The sequence below is a fragment of the Osmia lignaria genome, chromosome 9, assembly GCF_051020975.1.
Source record: "Osmia lignaria lignaria isolate PbOS001 chromosome 9, iyOsmLign1, whole genome shotgun sequence".
NCBI classification, from domain to species: Eukaryota; Metazoa; Arthropoda; class Insecta; order Hymenoptera; family Megachilidae; genus Osmia; species Osmia lignaria.
Genome location: NC_135040.1, coordinates 8,903,905 through 8,925,670, shown reverse-complemented (window position 1 = coordinate 8,925,670; position 21,766 = coordinate 8,903,905). Strand labels below are relative to the sequence as shown.

General features: G+C 39.9%; 1 protein-coding gene and 1 long non-coding RNA gene across 5 annotated transcripts in view; both read left to right on the top strand.

Moving 5' to 3' along the window:
• The window catches only part of MESR6 (misexpression suppressor of ras 6), a 564,119-nt gene that overhangs the window by 117,354 nt on the left and 424,999 nt on the right, over window positions 1-21,766 (top strand). The window lies entirely within an intron of this gene.
• The window catches only part of LOC117605913 (uncharacterized), a 67,923-nt gene that overhangs the window by 11,079 nt on the left and 35,078 nt on the right, over window positions 1-21,766 (top strand). Inside the window, exon 2 of the long non-coding RNA XR_004581835.2 lies at window positions 12,487-12,597. This is a non-coding gene — a long non-coding RNA (uncharacterized LOC117605913). The remainder of the gene's footprint in view (window positions 1-12,486; window positions 12,598-21,766) is intronic.

Sequence of the window (21,766 nt, the reverse complement as noted above, 5' to 3'; positions counted from 1 at the left end):
CTGGAAAGGTATGCAGTACAATTTTCATAGCTTTCGGCGAAGCAGGTGATATTTTATCATCGCGAAAGGCAACGTGGATGGAGCAGCATGAAAATGTCACGCGAGCTTCATCCCCGGCAAATTGGCCCGGTAAAAATGCCCTGCCCTGATCAACATCTACGAGCGAGCGCGGTGTTAATGCCCTACGGGGCCACCTTCGAACTTCCCAATCGAAGGTCGTAAGTCCGTCGTACGGTTACGTGATCGCTGCTCGCCGGTAGAACGATAAAGCGTCTCCTTTTTACGAGCAATGAGGCGAAAAATTACTGACCTCTCCTTCTTTCTCGGCTCGCTACAGTCACCTAGCTCGCTACAGCCCCTCACACGATTTTCCAATAACTCGTTTACTACCGTGCCGCTGCTTCCATCCCACGCCTCTTGGCCAACCCTCCTCGACAGTCTCATCACGTCATCGACCCTTCAATCGCTGACACGACGTCTATATACCGTTGTTCGAAGTGAAATATTTTCTTGAACCTCCAGAGATATCCACTTGGCGAGATAAGGGTGACCATGATGCATGCCTTCCACAGAGTTTAGGGTGGCTTTTTATTCCGAGATTTTGCTCTCTTCAGATTTGGTTGACCGAATGGAATAGGGGTAATTGTTCATTTACTATTATTATAAATGTATGGTTTCTGTCACTGTTCGAAAGATGACTCGAAGGGGTGAATTTGAAAGGGTTGAAATAAAAAATTGAATACACAAATATACAGAGGCATTTTCCAGCAAAAATATTCGTAGCGAAAGGGTTAGAAGGAGCAATTCGCTCAATATTTCCACCCCAAAGCCCCAAAACTCGTTCGTCCCTTCGAACGGAAGGTCACGGTCGCGAGAAACGAGGTCGAAGTAGGTCTGGAACACGGAGGAAGCGAACTGGATCCAGGGAAGGTAGACAAAGACAGCCGGTAGTTGCAGTTAATTTTCTGGTGGCTCACCTTCATCGAGGCAGGGCCGCTGTGGAAAGCGCAACGTAGGCAGGGGTAGCTCGGCCGAGGGGTGGTCGAAGGGGGTAGAGGACGAAGGGTGATTAGCAAAGTCCGCATGCGCGATAGCTCGATTCTCGCAGTGGCAGCAGCGAGCAGCTAAGACCAGGGGCGACCCGAAGTCCCCCTTTTCGTTTCAGGGGGGTGGGAGAGCGGTGTCGGCGGGGGTAGAGGAGGAGGAAGCAAATTAATACGGGCGAGCAAGAGGGTCCAGCTAACGAACGAACCGACGCCAAGTCTAGTACCGACCAGCGCCGCGACGCCTTGCAATCCTCTCCCTGTGTCTTTCCTCTTCAGCTCGTCGTCGTCCTCGTCGTCCTCCTCGTCGTTGTTATTGTTGTTATTCTGAGCGTCGTTTCTCTTCAAGGATTTGGTTGATTGAGAAAAGGAAAAAAAAGAAACAAACTCGAAGCCGGTTAGTTTAATTGGTCCTGGCTCGAGGACGCGTGAGTGAGAGCGTCGAGTGTGCACCAGGCATAATGGATCAATCGTTTAGAGAGGCTGGTTAATACACGTGGAGGTGGAGGGAGAGTTTCACGAGCACGGTGAAGTGTGAACGTGCCTTAACGGCTACACGTAACGGTGATACTTGGCCGTGACAGTGAACGATGCCGGTCGTTTTTGTTGCTCCTTCATTTCGACTCATTCGTGCGATAGACCTACAGTGGATCAAACGAATATTCAAAATTAATTCTATGATATTTCAATGAACAGTATCATATAATGTGTAATTACAAGATAACAGGATGTGCTAATACTCTCTTGATCCACTGTACATGTACGATAGAACGAAAAGATGCTACTTGGTCAATTTTTGGAGGATTTCTACTAGAAATGCTTGGATATTGTGAGCTTTGTTCTTGCGTGGTTGTTTCATTAGAAAGGATCGTACTTGGTCGTGGTGAACGATCAGTTATCGATTGAATCGATTAATCAATAGAAGTCATGCTTATGATAAAGTTTTTAATTTGCATCTCGATTTTTCTTTTAATGTCTGTGTTTCTTTCTCCATCAGTCGCGAACTTAACTTTCGTTACGATATTTGCAAAACAGTCATTAACTTAGTACTTATTGCAGTTTGTGTATGCAATAAAATAATATTGTATTATTTTCTAAAGGTAGCAATTTTTAATGTGTTTGACAACATATTGCTGTTTTCATTGCGGCAGTCACGATTGTGGTTAGATCTATCGAAACTAATTATTAATTAGTCTTTAGACTTTCAATCTTATTTTGTTAATTTAACGTTCAACAATGTTTCGAAGGTATTCACCGTTTATTTCTCGCTAAGATTTCACATGATCATGAATGGCGAACGTGATCGGACGTCGCGTCGGTAGGTTCAAGTAGCGGGGCGAACGATTAACTTCGTGTTAATTAGTTGATCCCTCACCTTGATAGCGTGATTAACACCGGTCTGCCCTTTCCAGTGGCTTGGCCCCGCCCCGAACAATGTATTTCCTTCTCGGTGTACCGCCATTTTGCCAGTTTACACCTCCCAAGATCACAATCAGAGCTAATTTCCGCGTGGTCACATGAGAATTTCTGCCACGATCAACAAAAGAAAGAGAGAGAGAGGGAGAAAGAGAAGGAAAGACACAATAGCGTTGATCGCTTTTATTTTTTAATTACTTTTTTATTGCTGTTCATTTTTTGCATTAATTTATTATCTTATCTTAACTATTATATCTATAATTTTGCTACTAATTTTTCAGGCTTACGTGTGAATTATTTTCCTTATCTACTTTGAAGTGCAGATATAATGGTTAATTTGAACTTCATTGGATTCTCAAAGGGTTAATGTGGAGCAATTGATACTTCCCTTATCTGAGAGACATATCTGAATTTCAAATGTTAGTTTTTCGAGGAGATGGCAGAAATGAAAACGAGTTAATAGTAAAAATATTTAATTAACCCTTCTGGTGTTATGGGGAGGTAGACGCATCTGGCACTTGGCATACTGGGTTGTTATGAGAAAGAATGTTTCCTCACATGTTTACTTCAATAAGAATTTACATATTTTCCAATATGATGCCACATGATAGCTCTGAGATACGCCGAAGATAAAATACTCAGCGTCGGAAGGGTTAAAACACCCTGTAGATTAAATTTGCATATCAACTCTGACCATGCTCGCTATAAATTACAAGAACACCAAGGGTGTCTTCTCTAACCCTATTTTCACTTATTTTTCAAACTCCATCAAGGTTATTCAAAAATTTCATTATTAACCCTTACACCACGTTGTAACGACGATCCTACTTTAAAAAATAGACAATTTTTTCCCCATAAAACTGAAATCACGAAACACCTCCAGAAACATGTACACTCTCCGACGTTTAACCGTCTGCAGACTCTTCTTTGCCTGACAATCGAAGACGTTCCCCGCGAGCGTGCTCTGGCAGAGAGCGGAGCCCGGTCGGCCCTACAGTCTCATTTTAATTAAACGAAATTCCGCGTGCAACAAAGGGCGGCAAGCCAGCCGGATAATTCGAAAGGGCAGATACGTGCTTCCTGGTTGGTCGGGTTTATACTCGGCGAGTGGCAGTGGCTGCTGCGATGGTGGCGGCGTCTGCGAAGGAGGAGGGTGATGGAACCGGTTCTAGATTTTCCCCGGGGTAACTAGGTGGTGAAGAGGGACGAAGAAGGATGAGGTTGACGGAGATGGGTAGAGAAAAAGCGTGGAGAAGAAAGAAAAGGGTGGAAGAAGAGCGAGGGAGGATGGAGAGATAGGAAAGCAAGAGGGAGAGGGACAATGGAGTGGGATCGATAAAGGGAGTGTCGGCATGAGAATGGGGAAGAAGGAACACAAGGGTGGCCCTTACCCTAAACGAGCGCCTTAAGCGGGTAAACGTGAAGTAAGAAATGCTGGTGGACGAGCCAAGGAAACAATCGAGGAACGGGAGATACTTTTGTCTTCGATTTTGCGTTTAGTCGATTCCGAAAGGACAATTGAGTCGTGCGAATTCATTTAGCCAACGGCTTCTTTGGGATGTCCTTGATTCGGGGAGAATTAAGGAGTGTTACCAAAACTTTGGTAATCTCCTTGTAAATTATTAAGTACGCTAAAGCTGCGCTTAGGATGGATCGGATAATGAGGTATTAGCGAATCGATGATAGGTATTATGACTGCTAGTATAAATTATTTATCGAATTGTATTCGTATAATTCTTGTGATACCGCTGGTCATTAATTTCGAAAATATAGTAGATTGTTGATTACACGTTCACAAAGGTAGGTGTGCATAATTTCATCAGTGTTTTTTAATTTATCACCCATAAGAAATTTATAAGTCTTCAACTTGACAAACAATGACAATCTCGTATGGAAATTTAAAAGCGTCACGCGTGTATATGTAACAAGTTAATAGTTTATCGTTGTACAAAGCAGTGGGTATCAAGGAAATCGACTTTCTTTCAGTAACAATTTCAACACAGAATTAATTAAAAACAGCGTAAAAAATCCTCTCCCATTAAACAGTCCTTCTATAATTCTTTCTTTCTCGAGCATGCAACAAGCACCGCGTTACATTTTCCGAGTCATTTTATTAACGTGAAAATTCCACATTTCCGGTGAACTATCGATCCCGGCCACGTAACGTAATAATACGCGCCAAAGTCGGCCTGCTGAAAGAACGAACAACCAGATCCATATAATCCGCTTAGCGAACGCCAGCGGGAATTCAAGATTGTCTCTATTCTATGTTTAGATTTTACAATCCGGATTTCTTCGTTCCGCAACGATTGCGCGAACGGTTTATAGCGACTCCCAGTTTATCGTTTCTCTGGCCATTTCTCGTGACGAATATGATTGCACTATGACGAAACTAACCAGAGGAAGGTTTAAACTTTGTCACGAATGTTGTTGCATAGCGATTAAATGCCTCGTTCCTCTTTGATCCTTTGTTTTATTATGACGAGTCAATATGAAACACGTACTGATTGATATGGAAATAAAAGAAAAATTTATAATATCCCAAGTGATCTGAAATGAATCCTAAACAATAGAGAAGTATATTAATAAGTCATTTACAGTTTCTAACCAATATTTAATTTTTTTTCTTTTTTAATATAAATAGGAATAAAAATAAAGAATTTCAGAGAGAATGATCGTATTCGAATTTTCGTGTCAGGGGTCGAATTGAATTGAAGCTGAGACGCGATGCGCAGGTTTCACGGTATCCGACGAGTTATAATAAAACAAGGGAAGATCGGTGAGAGGCAGGATAATCCTTACACCCGGATTATTCGGGATTTTTCTTGGCTGTAGGGGTAAAAAGGAACGAAGACGACGTGGCTCGGTAGTTCCTCGGAGAAGGCTTCGTCTTCCTGCCAACCTCCGCTGATATATTGCTTGCTCATCCCTGCTTTTCCTTACTTTTTCTTTTTCTATTTCCCATTCCTTGCATTATCCATCCACTGTGCAAAATGTACAGCCTCGAATAACAACTGTTTTCATCTATGAATAAACACTGTTGAAATTATAATGTACCTTTCATATGAAAATGTTAATTTGAAACGTTGACTCTAAATATTTTGGCCACAAGATTTTACATATTAAAATATTAAGAAGAAGCGCCTCTTCAGAGGTATCCCCTCTCGGTTTATAATATCATACACCGACTGTGAAATAATGTTTCCATCGTGCCATGCTCCGACACACCCTCCTCGATTCTGCTCTTCGTTTCCCTCATCTATCAACAGTTTTCTTTTCCCTCCGTGCTCTCTCCACAGCACACGCTTTTCCGGGAAAGATTTATGAAATGGTACTTTGTACAGTTCCATTTTAGCTCGATTTACTTGCCTCGGGCCGTGACTGAACGTTGACTTATTTTGAAAGTTTCTTGGGAAACGTGGAATCTGGTAATGTATGGGAGTTGGATATTTTATAAACATTGTACAATTTTATAATTAGATATTATTCTATCATATTGTTCGATTTAATAATAGTAATCTCTATTGTCTGCTGACTTCCATTTCCCCGTAACACTATAAAACTGTGCTAAAAATTTCACATCCACCGAATCTATCCATCACGAAGGAAAGAGCGACCGAATTCCATCGGGCAATCAGTAAACGCGAAACGTGACTTCTGCGTCCATGGTAAAAGGGAGCCCGTTTAGGCGGCAGGTCACGCGAGTGGTGGCATTCTGAAAGAGAAGAAACGTCCGGACGAGAGCGGAAAGGCAACCAGTCGCGGGAGGGTGGATTTGGAAATCAAGATTCCGACTTGATGGATGCTGGGTCGGGGGTGGTCCTGGGTGTGGCGAGATAGCTTCTTGAAATCAGCCTGCGACTCGTGGATTTACTTTCCACCATTTCACGCATTCTCGTGCAGGGAAAAGTCTTTACCTAAGATCCTCTTTCCTCTCGACCAACCCCTGCGCGTTTCGTGGCTGACATGCGTGCCACGCATGGGGCGTAGTACCCCATGGATGGTGCTTAAAGATTAATTAACTTTCAGAAATTATGCAAACTTCGAAGTATCCATCATCACAGAAATTTATTTATTTAGTATTAACGGGTGGGTACCCTTTATATTTTACTAACAATAAGGTGTGACAAAGACCTCGAGAGACCTAATAATTTTGAAACTGGAAAATAATATCGATACTTCGTTGAACTATAATTTGAACCACAGTAAGAATATCATATCCAATATTAAAGATACAATCGAATTACTATATAAGCCACTTCCATCTTTCATCTTTCATATTAAAATACTTGTTGCATAACCAGTGGAACTGATCGGATCAAACGTTTGAAAATCAATCATAACAACGAAACGTCCTCCGAACAATAAATTAAACCGTTGTAATTGATCGGTTAGGATATTCGAAAACAACGGTGAAGTCATTCTACCTGGACGCTATCAATTAAGACTGAAACTCCTTCAGGAAATCAATTAAACCATTACGAAACAACACCCGGCTAACGGGACGCAGCGCTTGACTCGGTTGTTTCCTCGTTAAGTGTTAACGCAAAAAGAATAGAAAAGGAAACTACAGCAAGGCTTGGTTAACGGGTATATCCTGCGAAATCAGCTAGTCGCCAGGAATACTTAATCGTCGATAAAAGTCATCGTAAAGAATCAATAGAAAGGAACACTGTGGCGTTAAACGTTAATAAAACTCGCGTACGCTTGCAACGTTTTGTAAACCACGCGACGGTCCGTTCGGAAAGCAACGGTGTTTTCCGTCAGATATCTTAAACAGCGTGGCGAACCTTATCACAGGAACGGCACGCCATTTAACAGCCTGTAATTATCAATTTTACACGGGTTATTAATTAAACGCCGTCGATAGCCTTCTTTCTTACGACACTTCCATAAAGTCACAGTACACCTTGGGGTACTTTCTGTAAAATTGTTACTCTTTATACAGAAAAGTTTTTGAGTTTTTATTTAAAAAAAAAAAAAAAAAAAAAAAAAAAAAAGACGTGAAAGTGTTCCATCTATCTACGTGTTCAAGACATCACCGTTAATTGCCAATCGCCTACGCTTAAAAAATACAGATCTCTGTCCTAATTGTACTCGCGTCGTAACGAGGCGTATGGAGAGTATCGCGCGGCGGAATGGCAGGTGCGTTCGTCGGATAACGCTTTATCAAAGACGTTTTCCTCTAGCCGAATGTAAGTACCGTTTCGATCGACTGACCGTTGTACCGTGGCTGTCGGATCGCGAAGAAACATATTTTCCTATAAAATTAATTAAGTCGACTCGACCCACGTTGTAAATAATCATTCTGCTCGGTGCGTTGAATTTATCCTGGAACGTGCTCGCACGGTTGCCGTTTGTGAACGGTCGACGCGTGTACGCGAACGTGGCTCACGGGTCCGAAAAAAATATGAATTTGCTCGCGAGCGGTCTTGATCGCATCTTCGCGGGTTAAAGCGAGGACGCGAAGCGAAAAGGAGATAGGGAAAGAGGTCGCGAAATTATCGCGGACGAATCGGCGGAAGGATTAAGCGAGCGGTAATTCCTGGATTTATTATCCTTGCGAAATTTAAAATAGATCGCCGACGACGACGCCCGGACAAAAATACTTTCCTTCGTGGCTCGAGTCGCTTCATTTATTTTCCCCCCGGTGACTCGCGTCGCCAGATAATCGTTTCTTCTTCGTTCCTTCACCTTTTTTTCTCCACGTTTTTTGTCGGGTCCGTCTCCACCTGTCGCGTGTTTCAGCGAAACATCGCGGGTTTATCCTCGAGACGTTCTTCCGGGCAGCGATAAAGCACCGTTTTCTGGCGCGTACGCAATTTTATCAGACTCGCGATCGCGACAAATTCGCGACCGCCGGAGAAAACGAGTTTCAGACGATACCCTCGCCACGCGTTCCGTTCGTTCACCTAGGAATCCTTTTTTTCTATTTATTTAGTTTAACATTGTTTATCGAAGCGCTGGTTCTCTCGTCTGTAGATATACGTGATACGTATACTCGAAGAACAAAGTCTACGATTGCAGTTGCGAGGTCAGTATCTGGTTGGTAATTTATCGCTCCTGATACGTACAAATTGTGCCTGTCCATCTTGCTGCAGATGAAATATCGACGGACCCATGATTAATTGAATTTTTAGCAGGGACAGTTGTTTTGCTCGGACAGAAAAAGGTGTACGTACGGACGTATCAACCGATTGCACTCCAATTTTCGTGACGAAACCGATTCGATTCAGGATTTTTGTTCTCATCCTGTTTTTCTGTATCTCTCCTGGAATAATGATTGATGGTCTTGTAATTATTTATAATGGAGATTTCTTACGGTCAGCTGTATTTAACGAAAAACTTGTTTGTTTTTTCGATCTTTTTTATTCCTGTCAGTTCTTGCCAATTTTCTGACGGATATCACAAAAATGAGAAGCTATAAAATTTTTTCATTTATGATTATCATATTAAATATTATTTGAATTATTCTAATAATTTGCAAACATTATCTATATGAGAAACGTCCCAATTTCCAATGTTTCCGTGGTCAAATGCAGGCGACAACAAGTCTACCACATTGTAATAAATATAGACGAATGGTAGCTGAGATCACGGATACATCTGCGAGCAGCAATTTGGTCTCGTTGAAGATGCTTTGATCTATTCCTGGTAGGCGAACCACTTGGTCCACCTGCAGAATATACGAAACCGTTTCCGATTCTCCGTAGGCTAGATTTTAGACGATCGTGAATCATCGTTTGTCGCCCTAAAGCGAGGTGAAGGGAACCATAAATGCGTGACTATATTCGTTCACTCAGAGCTACTGAAATTGATAACAGGATGAGCACTATGGGCTATAAAAATGAGTTAAACGTAAATAAATATTCTGAACGATAGTGTACTTGAGAAAAGCTCTGCGTTAACAAGCGATAAAAAGCTGTCGTGTAACCGTAAAGGTGGATTTACTTGAACGCGACAGTTCGTGAAGGTGAGCGGAAGTGGCCCACTTCCGAAACGGCGTGTAATTTTTTATGCAAAGCTGGTGATCGCTCGTTTCAGCTCGAAAACTGTAATTTGTAGCGGTCGTTGTTAGCTGCGCGACTGGGTGCAAGGATGCAATGATCGCAAGGTGGCCCTAGACGGGGCGATAATTACCTCGTCGGAGGCTTCCTTTTCCTCGGTTCACCGGCGTAATTCTGCACGACGAATCGCTAACGAGTCTGCCCTCTTATCTGATCGAGAAGATCAGAAAAGCGTTTGCGAGAAGAGTCGGGAATCACTTGGCAAACTGTATTCTTCATTTTGTCTCTTCTGATAGTGATCCCTGTTGTTCTTGCTAAACGGTTAATGATTATTTCTTTCCTTGTTTGATAAAATAATTATATTGCTCTCCTCAATTCAATTGTCAAAACAAAATTCTTCACTTTTAGCTAGCCTAATTCTTAATAATTAACATTTCCTTATACAACAAAAGGGGATCAACTAATATTTTACCTTCCACTCTTAAATCTGTAGGTACTGAATCAGTTACTATTATTATCCCATGATGAATCGCAATTTAATATATCCACGTTCCCTACAAGGAAGTAGCCCAAAAAAGGAAAGATTCGCTTAAAAAAGAATAAGCAGTATACTTATCGACGTTAATGACTATCACATCCTTCAGCGAATTGACTAACGACCAGAAAGACCGTATATTCCTTATTCGTCGAAGAGATTCAAGAGGAAGGTGCAAGAAGTCGAGGAGTCATGGTACTTCTTTTCTCCAATATTTTCTCTGGAAACGGTAGAAGTTACCCATTAACATTGATCGATCCTTTAATTACGTTAAAACGTCTTGTCGCTATTGCGACGTATCAGTTTCCCGTTCTGGAACCTGTTCCGTTGCAAATGATCGAGCAAGCTGTATCTTCGCTGCAGCCAAGGTCGTTTTAGAACCGCCCCTTATGACATTTTGTATGCAGCTCGCGGAACAACAATAAATCGTTAGCCAGAAAATTATTAGCTTGTAGTTAATTAGCGGGTATCAAGGCCAGACGTTGCACCTGAAATACTGCTCTTGGTTTGTCCTTTCGTACATGCTTTATCGGGGTTTCATCGTGGCCAGGATACCTACCTGGATGTTACCATCCTTTTAACCAAGTATCTAACATGGATGAAACATGGCCCCGATTGATGAACTTGGAAGTGAATGGATCATGCGTAAATCTTTGGCTGGAAGAAAATGCATATTGGTTTATAAGTTATGAACGGAAATTGTTGTGGTATCATTAGATGATAGGAGTGGCTATGACTTGATAATGGCACATGCGATTATGATTATTTATAAAGTCAGAAAGTGAAAGATAAAATATGGAAATTCTAATTTATTTATTCTATAAGGATCTAATAACCTGATGTAATATTTTATGCGTACACGTTTCTATAAAAATTTATGCTATTTTCTAATTCATTATCTATATTGTGATAATAATAGATAGAGTCTGTTAGAAATAAAAATATCCCCTAATATCACCGGTGACATTAAATAATACATTTTCCAATGACAAAGTTAGAGAAAGTACTTGAAATAAATCTACTATAAAAGAATCAAGCGCAATGTCAGTTGTCCAACTCTTTCGCAGTAAAAAGAAGCGTGATACTAAAACGGCCAAGGATACTCACGATCCCCTTGGCTATTCTCGCATGTCACCGATGCACGGCTCTCGACAGACGCTCTAACCAGAATGGTCAACTCCAATAATAGCAATGTAAGAAGAAACAGAATGAAAGAAAAAAGGAGAGAAAAAATCACTACAATTCTCTAATGGCGTCATTAAAGTACGGTGTACAAGTACGACGGTCTCGATTAAACGGTGAATTAAGGCTAGGATCGGTACGCTCGACTGGATAACACGACACTCCTCGCTATAGTTTCTTTGATCCTGGTGTCTGTTAGCTTTCTCAATAAAGAAACTCTGTACGCCTATGTCGATCGTCGTAACCCGTTTCGTTCGTGCTCGTATTTACAGCTACGCATATAAATCCGCGACCAACTTCCACTCGCGCCTCTATTTCTGTATCGTGGAAACACTTTACGACCGCCAGCTCAATTTGTTTTCCGTTCCGCTGCCGCTGTCGGAAAGAAAGAGGATCTCACGACGTCCAGCGTTATCCATTAACACGCTGCCTGTCACGGGTCACGAACGTAACGAATTTAAATTACTTTAATAATTAAATTAGTGAAGGGAAGAAGAGGACTTTGAATGCTATTAAAATTATGAATGGTTTCTTGGGGTCTCCTAGGAAAAAAAAAAAAAAAAATGCAATCCAATTTTCTGTAGGAATTTAATGATCGCTATAGTTAGGAATGATGATTGACAAGTTGTTAGGTAGTCGTAAGCAATGTTGTTATCGTTTATACTAATTTAAGCCTTATTAACAATTGTGAGTGGATGACGATGACAGATCTAGAGACAGGGATGTGGTGCGTGACAGTGATCGAGTCCGTGCAGGAAACAGCTTTCGATAGATATCGAGTGTTAGCGAAGTCAATAGGGCAAAACATGTCCTGTCCGCAGACAGAACAATAACCGATGTGCGTCCGTCTGTTCGTTCGCTGACCGGTGCTTCCTCCAATAGGATGCCTGCTGTCAGTGCGAGCAGCAGGTGCGACCGTGACTTGCCTTCTCCCCTGTCCACGTACGATAATTACGCTTACGCGTATCTACATGACTCTACGTGCCATTGCTCTATCCGCACGTGCTCTAACCTCGTCTAGGTGGAACCTTGCTGGCTAATCATGCATCAGGGCTCCGTGTTAATCCTTTCAGCAGGATTCATGGAAAACGACTATAGTCACCCTCAGACTGTAATTGTCTTAGTATTTTACGGAGAATGGATATAATCACCCATAATGACAAAAGGTTGATATCCAAGCACCACAATATTTAGCTAATTATTACTTGATATTCTAAAATATAAATTATATTTTTTGGTATAAATTATAAATTTCGATGCATTTATTAGCATTATACTAATTGTTTTTTATTTATGATTTCAGGTAAGCTTAGAAGATTATTTCAAAATGACCAAATGGACCAAATGGACCCATTCAGGGCGGTTTTCATCCATTTATTTCACCAAACATAGAAGTTGATTATGTGATGCTCACGTATGTTTTTCTCTCAATTTTTTTTTACATAATGCTATTCTTTATGTTTATATGTTTATAACTATTTTCATTTTACCGTAATAACAATTTTTTAATATCTCTGCATCTAACAGTACTTATTCTAAATTTGAAATCAGAGAATTGAGATAATGGTGAGAGTTTTATTTACAATTTAAATCCTGATATTTCTAAGCTAGATAAAATTTTTATCGTGTTATATACAGCAGTGCGGTTTCTATAATTTTAATTATGTAAATTACGTCGTTTAAAATCACATTAAGAGTAGTATGCAGCACTTACATAAATTAGATATAAAAAAAAGCAATTAACACCCTGTAAAAAGAAGATGCGCATACATTCTCAGAATGATTTCCACGGTTTCGTTGGTATTGTTTAATGGAACGGCAGTTCATAATGAACGAAAAATAATGATTATTTTACAAATATTTGGCATGATTTATTTACGTTTAATTCAACAATTAACGAATAGATAATTAACCGAAAGACTAACGGTAAAATTAATTAATAGTATTTATTTTCCTCATTTAATATTTTGGTTAATATCTTAAAACTGACATGTAACATCATTCCTAATTAGTGCTGTTGCATGATATTTATCAACGAAATATCTACGCAGTCATTTTCATTAAATTTTACGCCTCAAATTGATATCCCATAATTGATAAGTGGCATACCCTTCTTGCATTTGCAAAATCCTCATTAGATACGGACAACTTAATATTCACAATCTCGCAATAAAACTCGCGAAAAATCTAAGAAAATGCGTCGTTACAAGGTGGGGTAATTGTTCGCGAGAAATTACCATTTACCAGCAAGTCGTTTAAACTGCTCCGCTAGTTTGAACGTTAAAAACCAAGAGGATAGTGGTACGCACTACCATTAATCATTCGCTCGCTTAAACATTCCGCTCGACAGGTATCGTCCGACGAGAATATTCTCGTCCGAATGCCTTCACGAAAAATCGCCGGTAGATCAATTTGTATACACGCGTGTGCTCGTTTGTACCGGTACAAGTGACAAACAAACGTATCGTTGCTGGCTTTCGCGGGCTATTTATGCGCGACACAGAAATACCGAAGGCACCCTTCTACTTTGTCGGAGCTAGGAATGGATTCAAGTGTACACCGAGTAGCGTTGTTACTATCTTAAAAGGTGCTCAAACTTTTTAATAAATATTTGGTAAATATTAATATTAAAATTAATTCATATTAAATTCTGAGCCTGTAGATATTTAATTTTTTAGAAATTCGTACTAAATTTTATATATATTCGGGTTTTGAAATTGGTTTAAATTTGCGAGTAACATATTGAAGTTGATCCCATTCCTATGGGTAGCACGCGCGAGCAATCCGCTCCCAGCCTTCGTCACGCTAATTATTTTCGTCTCGATCCGCGCCTACCAGCGCAATCTCCAAGTGGTCGATTTCTTTTCCATACATCTCCTAATGAACCGTGGAATAATTTACGGGAATGATTTATAGCTGGCCTCGTTTAAGCAGTTTAGACGCTCGTGTCACGTGGCGAAATTAATACTTACCCGTCCTCTAGGGGGAACCGAATGATACTCGAAGCAGCAGAAATTATTAATTACGCATGTGTATGTGAGCAAAGAATGACAAGTAACTGAGAATCGGAGAAGAACGAGGATAGAGAGATTGAACATCTTCGTTTGGGCGTTGGGGCGGACAGAGTTATTCGCAATGGTATGCATATATCATTTATGCATGACACGCAGACACAGTTGCATGCGTGCATGCGTCTGTGCGACTGCGAATGCATCCATTCCCATATGCAACTCAGGGCATACTGTCGTTCGAAAGTATTTGTTTATCGTTGAAGAAACATCAAGTGGAAGATAATTATTCATTCGTTATATTAATGTCATAATGCAAAATTAAGTTCAAAATTATTTTATTTTCTACATGATGATCCTTATTAGGTTTCTGCATATTCAATGGGTTGATTTCACCTAGTATAGATGGGCAAATACTTGTGTATAATATTGTATATCTTATTATGGTCACTCCTCCGTGGAGCTTGAACACTGTTTTTCCTTTCATTTTGCTCTCATTCCATATATTTCACCTTACTTTGCATATTAAGCAAGCGGATCTGCTAAATACGTTAAAACGAGCGGTTAAGTAGCCACGCGGCTAGCTAGCGATTTATATTCCATGATAATAGCGTACGAACGATTTTATCTTATTCAACTAATATATTACAGATTTACAATTATGGCAATGATTCTGAAATCTGAAATACCTGTTTATAGATATTCAATAACTGTCATGAGATCGTTTAGAAAGTAACTCGCTAATTAAATTCAAGATATGTAATTTTGCAATTGATTATTATAAACAGTTTTTTAAAACATGTTTTCTGTATAATGATACGTACAATTTCCATAATGACACCACATTTAATTATCAATTTTTTAAAATTGAAGTATTTATGATTAATCAAGTTATTCATAAACCTTTTCAAACTATAATATATATATATAATTTGTATAAATAGAATACGACAGTCAATTTCATATTCTTTTGCAGTAAACATAAAATATATATGTAGTATTGAGTATCTGTCTCTGTCTTTCATTTGAAAGAAAATGACTCGAACATTTTACAAATCATTAGTGTATCCTGTTCTGTTTGGGTCAGAAAACAAATAACATACAATTACCAGTAATGATAGGAAGAAAACCCCAAGTTTCTTTAAATTGAAATTAATGAATAGCACTTTCTTTCCTGTCATTGGGAGAACTTTGGACTAATGGATAAGGTGATTCCACCCCAATGATTAGTTTCAAAAGTATTCGTGTTTAAAACTGTATCTTCATTGAGAAAACTTGGGGACTGCTCTGTTTGAATATTTATTAGAATTTTATGAATTTTTGGAAGGCGTCATCGCGAGAGGACTCCTCGAACAAAATGATTCCGGTTCGGATTTACGCGTGGTTTGCGCGGAAACACGCGTCCCTTATCTTCTTTAATTCATTAATCCGCCGCGGTCTCTCCATTACGAACTCCCGCAAAGCCTCCATTAGTGCGTATATTCACGTCAGTCTTTACACCGCATTTACAAGTCACGACACGCGGGGTTAACGTTATGCAACGACCCGGCTGCTATCTACTTGAATACGTATATGTCGGTGCGCGTACCGCACTAATTCTCACACTAATTCTCGCACTAATTTACCCATGATCCGGATACGCATTCGCATGCATCAAACCGTACACTACGCATTCACCAACACGTTCGAATACAATACGTGTGCGTACGTATGCGTCGATGTACGTGGATCGTATGTGGAGAAGATGATTTTGATCTGGCTATGAGGTTGATGATTTAGTAGAACAAATATAAATTCTAAGTCCTAGGTACATTGATGAAACGTTGCATATTAGGGTTCCACAGGGAAAATGACGATATAGGGGTTGCAAATTTTAATTTTAACGATAGTAAAAAGAAACATCGAAAATATGTATAATTCAGTTAGTACATTATGCAGAGAGCAATTTCTCCAAATCTTCCACATGAACCACACAATGACCATTAGTCAACTGACGTTTCCCTCCAAGCAATCCTTGATGTCTCTCGAGCGACCTGGAACTGCGCAAAACCTCGGCCATCAACATTCATAAATTTGTTCCTTAATTTATCAACGGGGCAGCTCGGAGCGTCCAAGTCGCATAGAAATTATTCATCGATGGTCTCACCCTCTATACCGCGGTTCCGCGTGTCATTTTCTATGCATGCAAACCCGTGTATTCGTTGCTGGGTAACTAGCAAACTAAAATCTGATTCAGACCATGGCCACGACACTCTCAAACTCTGGGTGAAGTTAAAATTGTCGAAACGAATGAGGACATTCAGGCTGACGAGAATGCTATGCGAGAATGCACGAAAAATGAAATAAAATGGAATACAAGGGATGAAGGAGTAAAAAATGGTTCATATTGCGCAGAAATTTTAATGTAAACGTCTCTGTTTCGAGTAATTTTTATGTTTTCCATAAATCAACAATTATTATCTCAGAGGGTTCTTAGTAAATTTCAATAAAATATCGTCAATCAAATAACATTCATCGAGGCGATTACCAACGATGGATCCGCTCAATTTCCGGTTTCCTTCTTGGTGACGTCCGGCGATGCCCGAAATTGCATTCCCTTCGAAGACGTTGTCGAACGGACTCGCGTCCATGCCGGGGTGTACAATTTCCGTTCTACTTCCGGAAATGGACCCATTGTCCAACGTAATCGGAACACAACAATATCGTGTATGATGCGTATCTCTGTGAGCTAATGTGCGTACAGGTACACTGTTTCGTCATTGAGATATTGAATTATTATGAAAATAATAGATAAAAAATGAAAATGCTATTTTAGCATGAAAGCGTTAAAATTTTTCTATTATAATATTTCTTAGCAGTCAAGGTGTTAAAGTTATTTATAATTCCACAATTAGCAATTCATAGAGCAAACAGCTTCCGGTCAAACAGCATCGAAAAGCAAACACAATACCCGGTTCCATCATTATCACAATATTCTCGAGGAGACAGGAAAGAGGTGTTCGCTAAGAAAGCGTATCTTGTTCGAAGCTCGTACGACATTAGCTCGCGGATGTAACGAGCTGTTAAACAGCGAGTTCTTTATTCTCACGGGAGCGACACACGAGGAATGCGAGGTTTTTTTCTCCATGGTAGACAAAGGACCGCCGACGTTGGCCAGCCTCGAAGTTTGCATAATTTATTCTCATAAACTCGGAAGCTTGCTCGTGTGGCCTTTTAAACGAAATAAAGACATCGCCGGTGTCTTTTCAGCCACGACCGTATGCACACGTTTCGTGTTCGCTCGCGTACGCGCATAAAGCTGCACGAGCATTGCCGCGTGCCATTTATTAGCAATTGTAATGAAACGCCTGTTGCAACGATAATTTAGAGTTTCTCTCGCAACACTGCTAGCCATTAACCTCTGCAGAGGTACTTGGGAAAAATGGAATTTTAAATAAAAAAATAATAGTTCAATTTTTCCAAATTTTATTCTATTATTCTACAACTCTTATACTGGTCTGATGATAGTGAAAGGGTTAAAATTATTTATTTTTCAAAATAAGGGTTGAACATTGCTCACGCCCTTATTTTTAAAAGTACGTTCTTTAAAAAGATGCAATAAGAAATTGATTTTTTTCAAGAATACTCCTTTAAAGAGGTCGTTTTTTTCCTTTTCGCGAACTCTTCTGGCCGATGGTGTTTACAGGCCACGGCGCCAAAGCAACGCGAGTTGGAACCGTCTAATGGCAGTGCAAATAGTTTCTATTGAATCAGCGGATCTCGTCCGGTCCGGCCATCTTGCTTAGAATTTCCTGCGTGCTTTCCTGTGTATCTCGCACGCTCGAAGGCGCCTCGAAAGCGCAAATTTCCTGCCCGCCTATTTGCCGTCCCATTAAAGCCAATGAAGGCGCGTCCTCTTATATTTTGCCATGAAACTGTCTGACTATCTTCTGGCTAACTCGCGTGTCCATCTGCGATGACCCAAGGAGCAAAGACCTTTGCATACGAAAGATTTCGTGATTGCTTAGTGACTAAGGTACAATTATTCTTCTGATAATATCTTCTTCGACGCGTTACCTCTTTCATTAATTCTTTTGATAATTAGACAGATATTTGCACAATTTATGTGCTTTCATTTTACGATCCATAAGAGCCCAATTATTTTTTTACGAGACTTCCAATATCACAAATAACAGGTTTATTACAAAGATGTTAAATTTGGTACTTCGTATTTTCGTATACTCGATATTTCATCCTGCTACAGTCTCCGGTAATCAATGTAGCGATAAAAAAATACACTGTCGCTAATTATCGGTTCACTTTTGCAACGCATAGGCTGTCTTAATTTAAAGCCTGAAATGAAAATATTCGACAATCATCTACCAGCTCAATTAATTAATTCTTTATGAGTTCTGCAGACAGGAGATGAGCAACATTGATTGCCGGTTCAGTTTGCTGGAAAACTGGTACCGATATTAATTTACAGGTTTGCAAAAAGGAAATATAAAATCGCGAAATGAAGCATCTGATACTCGACGCAATTTCATGTTGTCGCGTAAGTAATCTTGAAAAAGCCGTAAAAGTGATCGATGCAGAACGATACGAAATTCTTCGATGCATAATAAGTTAATTAAGATCGCGATAAGTGTCATCCGTGTTAATATCGTCAATGGTGAATCACACGACGAGATGCAGGGTAATTCTAACTTATCTGAAACTTTTTTTTTTGTGTATATTATTTACTTCGTTATAGGACAATGACGATTCATTATTTGGGAGGGACAAAACCATCGGGGTTCCATGAAATACCTGGATGGGTCGTTCTTAATTCGTAATTATTTCCGTGACGATAAGGAAATCAGGTATAATTTGAAAAGATGCCACGCCTTCGTATGCACTTTGACTACTCCGTTGATCGTACGGTAGCGTTAATAACGCGCCTCCATGAAATATAATAATTACCGTATTATAATTTAACCGCGACGCGAGTGAATGCTGCTTGTCCTCTTACTTCCGCAATCTCTTCTCAACCGTTCTTTTTATCTTTGACGTATACCGACGTCAATTTTGCAATTTTGAACGGTACCTGATATTTGCTTTAACACGTTCGCTGCCGCAGTGAAAATAATTGTATGTAGTATGGTATACTTTAAACAAAATTATACGGTCCAATGACCAATTTGTTCTCTAATGTCCATCATGCATTTCTTGTAGTTTTATGCACTAATTATTAGGAGCCCATCAACTATTTCTCTTCATCACTCTCAGTTTTCTAGAAATTTTATTTTAAAAAAGAATTGACATTTCTTGCATTTAAATAAATTTCTAATACTTATTATAATTAGACACTCTCTCACTTAAGAAGTAATGTACCTCCTTGTACACTGATTAAAATAAAATCATTCAAAGTAGTGAAAAAATAGAAACTTCAAAGTTCAATTTGCACGTTATTACAATAATTTAGAAGAAATTTAAAAAAAATTATGAAATTTAGAAATTGAATCATTTTTCAGTAGTATTCAATAAATTTATCCAGTAGTACATACTTAAATACATCAGACCCGCTGAACAGTAACTATTTTTTATTTATTTAACGTTCGCCAGGTTAATAATATCGTTCCAGGGAGATTCGAGTCCAGTTAGCATATCATTAGCGTCTGTTCAGCGACCTTCGAAGCGGGACTGAGAGATCCACTGTGAATCAGGCCCCCATGACACATCCGGTCGTGTCTTTGGTCTCCCTGCTGTCAAAGCTATCTCCCTTCTGTCTCCCGATTAGTGTATCGTGCGAGCAATAAATTGCCACGAACACGCGGTCAGTCTGCACCAGGATGCACATTGCACCGTTCGCGTATCGCCATTATGCGTGAGCGTATATACCCGCAAGTAGTTTGCGCTTGCATACGTAGAACTGCGTGAAATGTAAACAACCATGGACGCCGGGCATCGTCGATAATTGGCGTAATCACCTGTAAACAGCTAGTTTATCCTGTCATTATGGATTTACCTAGGAGCAGATGGCTAATGAATAGCGCGAGCTATACATCGACTGACCATTTTTTTTTCTACCTCTTCATCGCGATTCATTTGCGCCCAGGTGATCCCGTATATTGCCGTTGGTCAGCCAGAATTTATTGGCATCGATTTGAATCGATTGGTTGGTTGCATCGCGTCCACGAATGGCGGAGTTGCTTCTTGTCCGAGATCCTTTGATCCTTTTTGTACCCTTTCGTTTGGTATCTTCGAAATCCTGTTACCTATATGATGAATGACTTCCGTTCGGATGCAAAACGATTTTGTCCGCGGATTTGTTTCGATTCGAGGAGATTGATTGAAGTTTGAATGATTTTATCATTTTGTTCGGAAATTTAAATATAAAATGAATTTATTGTTAATTATACTTTTAACTAAAATGAAGGTACGATGTATTATCCTATATTCGTGTTTGTATTTTGGATACAATAACCCTGCCAGTTCTATTGAACCGTGAAAGGTACAGCTTCCTGAGCGAAGGTTTAACAGAAATCGGAATGACACGTTGGCTCGAGGGGCAGTGTTTTAATCGGAAGTTCCATGTGAAACCGTAGATTTCGGAGAGGGGCCGCCCTTTTAAGATGATCGTAGGTAACCTCAGCTGAGGTCCACGAGGCCCGTGAGGTAACTTACATGGGGGAAAAGGAGACTGCCCTCCGGTTTCATTGCGCCACTGCGCCTGATTCGAAACCTGCGCAAGATTAAATTTAATCGAAATTGCCGGCTTGAATTTCTTTCGCAGACCACACGGGTGTAATGTAATCTCATACTTCGGTCGAATCTTTCTCGCTTCTTCCACACCGACTCTAACATCTTCCCATTCTTGCTCTATATTCGTTCGCCTTTTACCTCGTTTCATCCCCTTTGCCTTCTCTCGAACTCAACTTCTCAGTGAATTGTTCTTTTCATCTAATCGAATTTTCATTCAAAGTCACCCTAAAAAAAAAGTCATTGTTAAAAGACAAATTAACCCCTTTCGAAAGTTCAATATACCTTCTCAACTTATAATTTACAATCATAATGAAATTCATTATTCCATAATTATTAAAACTTCTAATTATCCTTTACCAACAGTGGTACGATAAAAGTCGTTCAACTTCATCTTCAATAAAAATATCACACGTAAATATCATACCCTTCTCAAAAGTTCAATGTACTCTACATAATTTAGAGCAATGAACGAATTCATTATTCCCTGGTTATTCAAACTTCTAATTATCCTTTTCCAACAGCACAGAGTACAGTCATTTATTGATTCGGCCACTAGAAACGTCCCGGGGAGCGAACTAAATCATACCAGCGTATTCATATCGCAAACACCGACAAGTGCTTTCGTCGGAGCCTGTGCATTAATCCAGCTCCACGTAATTATTGATTGCATAGTAGCATACGGGGGTCCAATAAATGTTGCCGACTCTCACAAACACACGTACACACACCAGAGATTGCCAACTGGTACACAGACGAGTATATTTATACCTGAGTCTCATCCCAGTGTTCTGCTGGTCTATTGTTGTACAACGGATGTAGAAACGAAGCTGTCTGGTAGCCAGAGTTGATTAG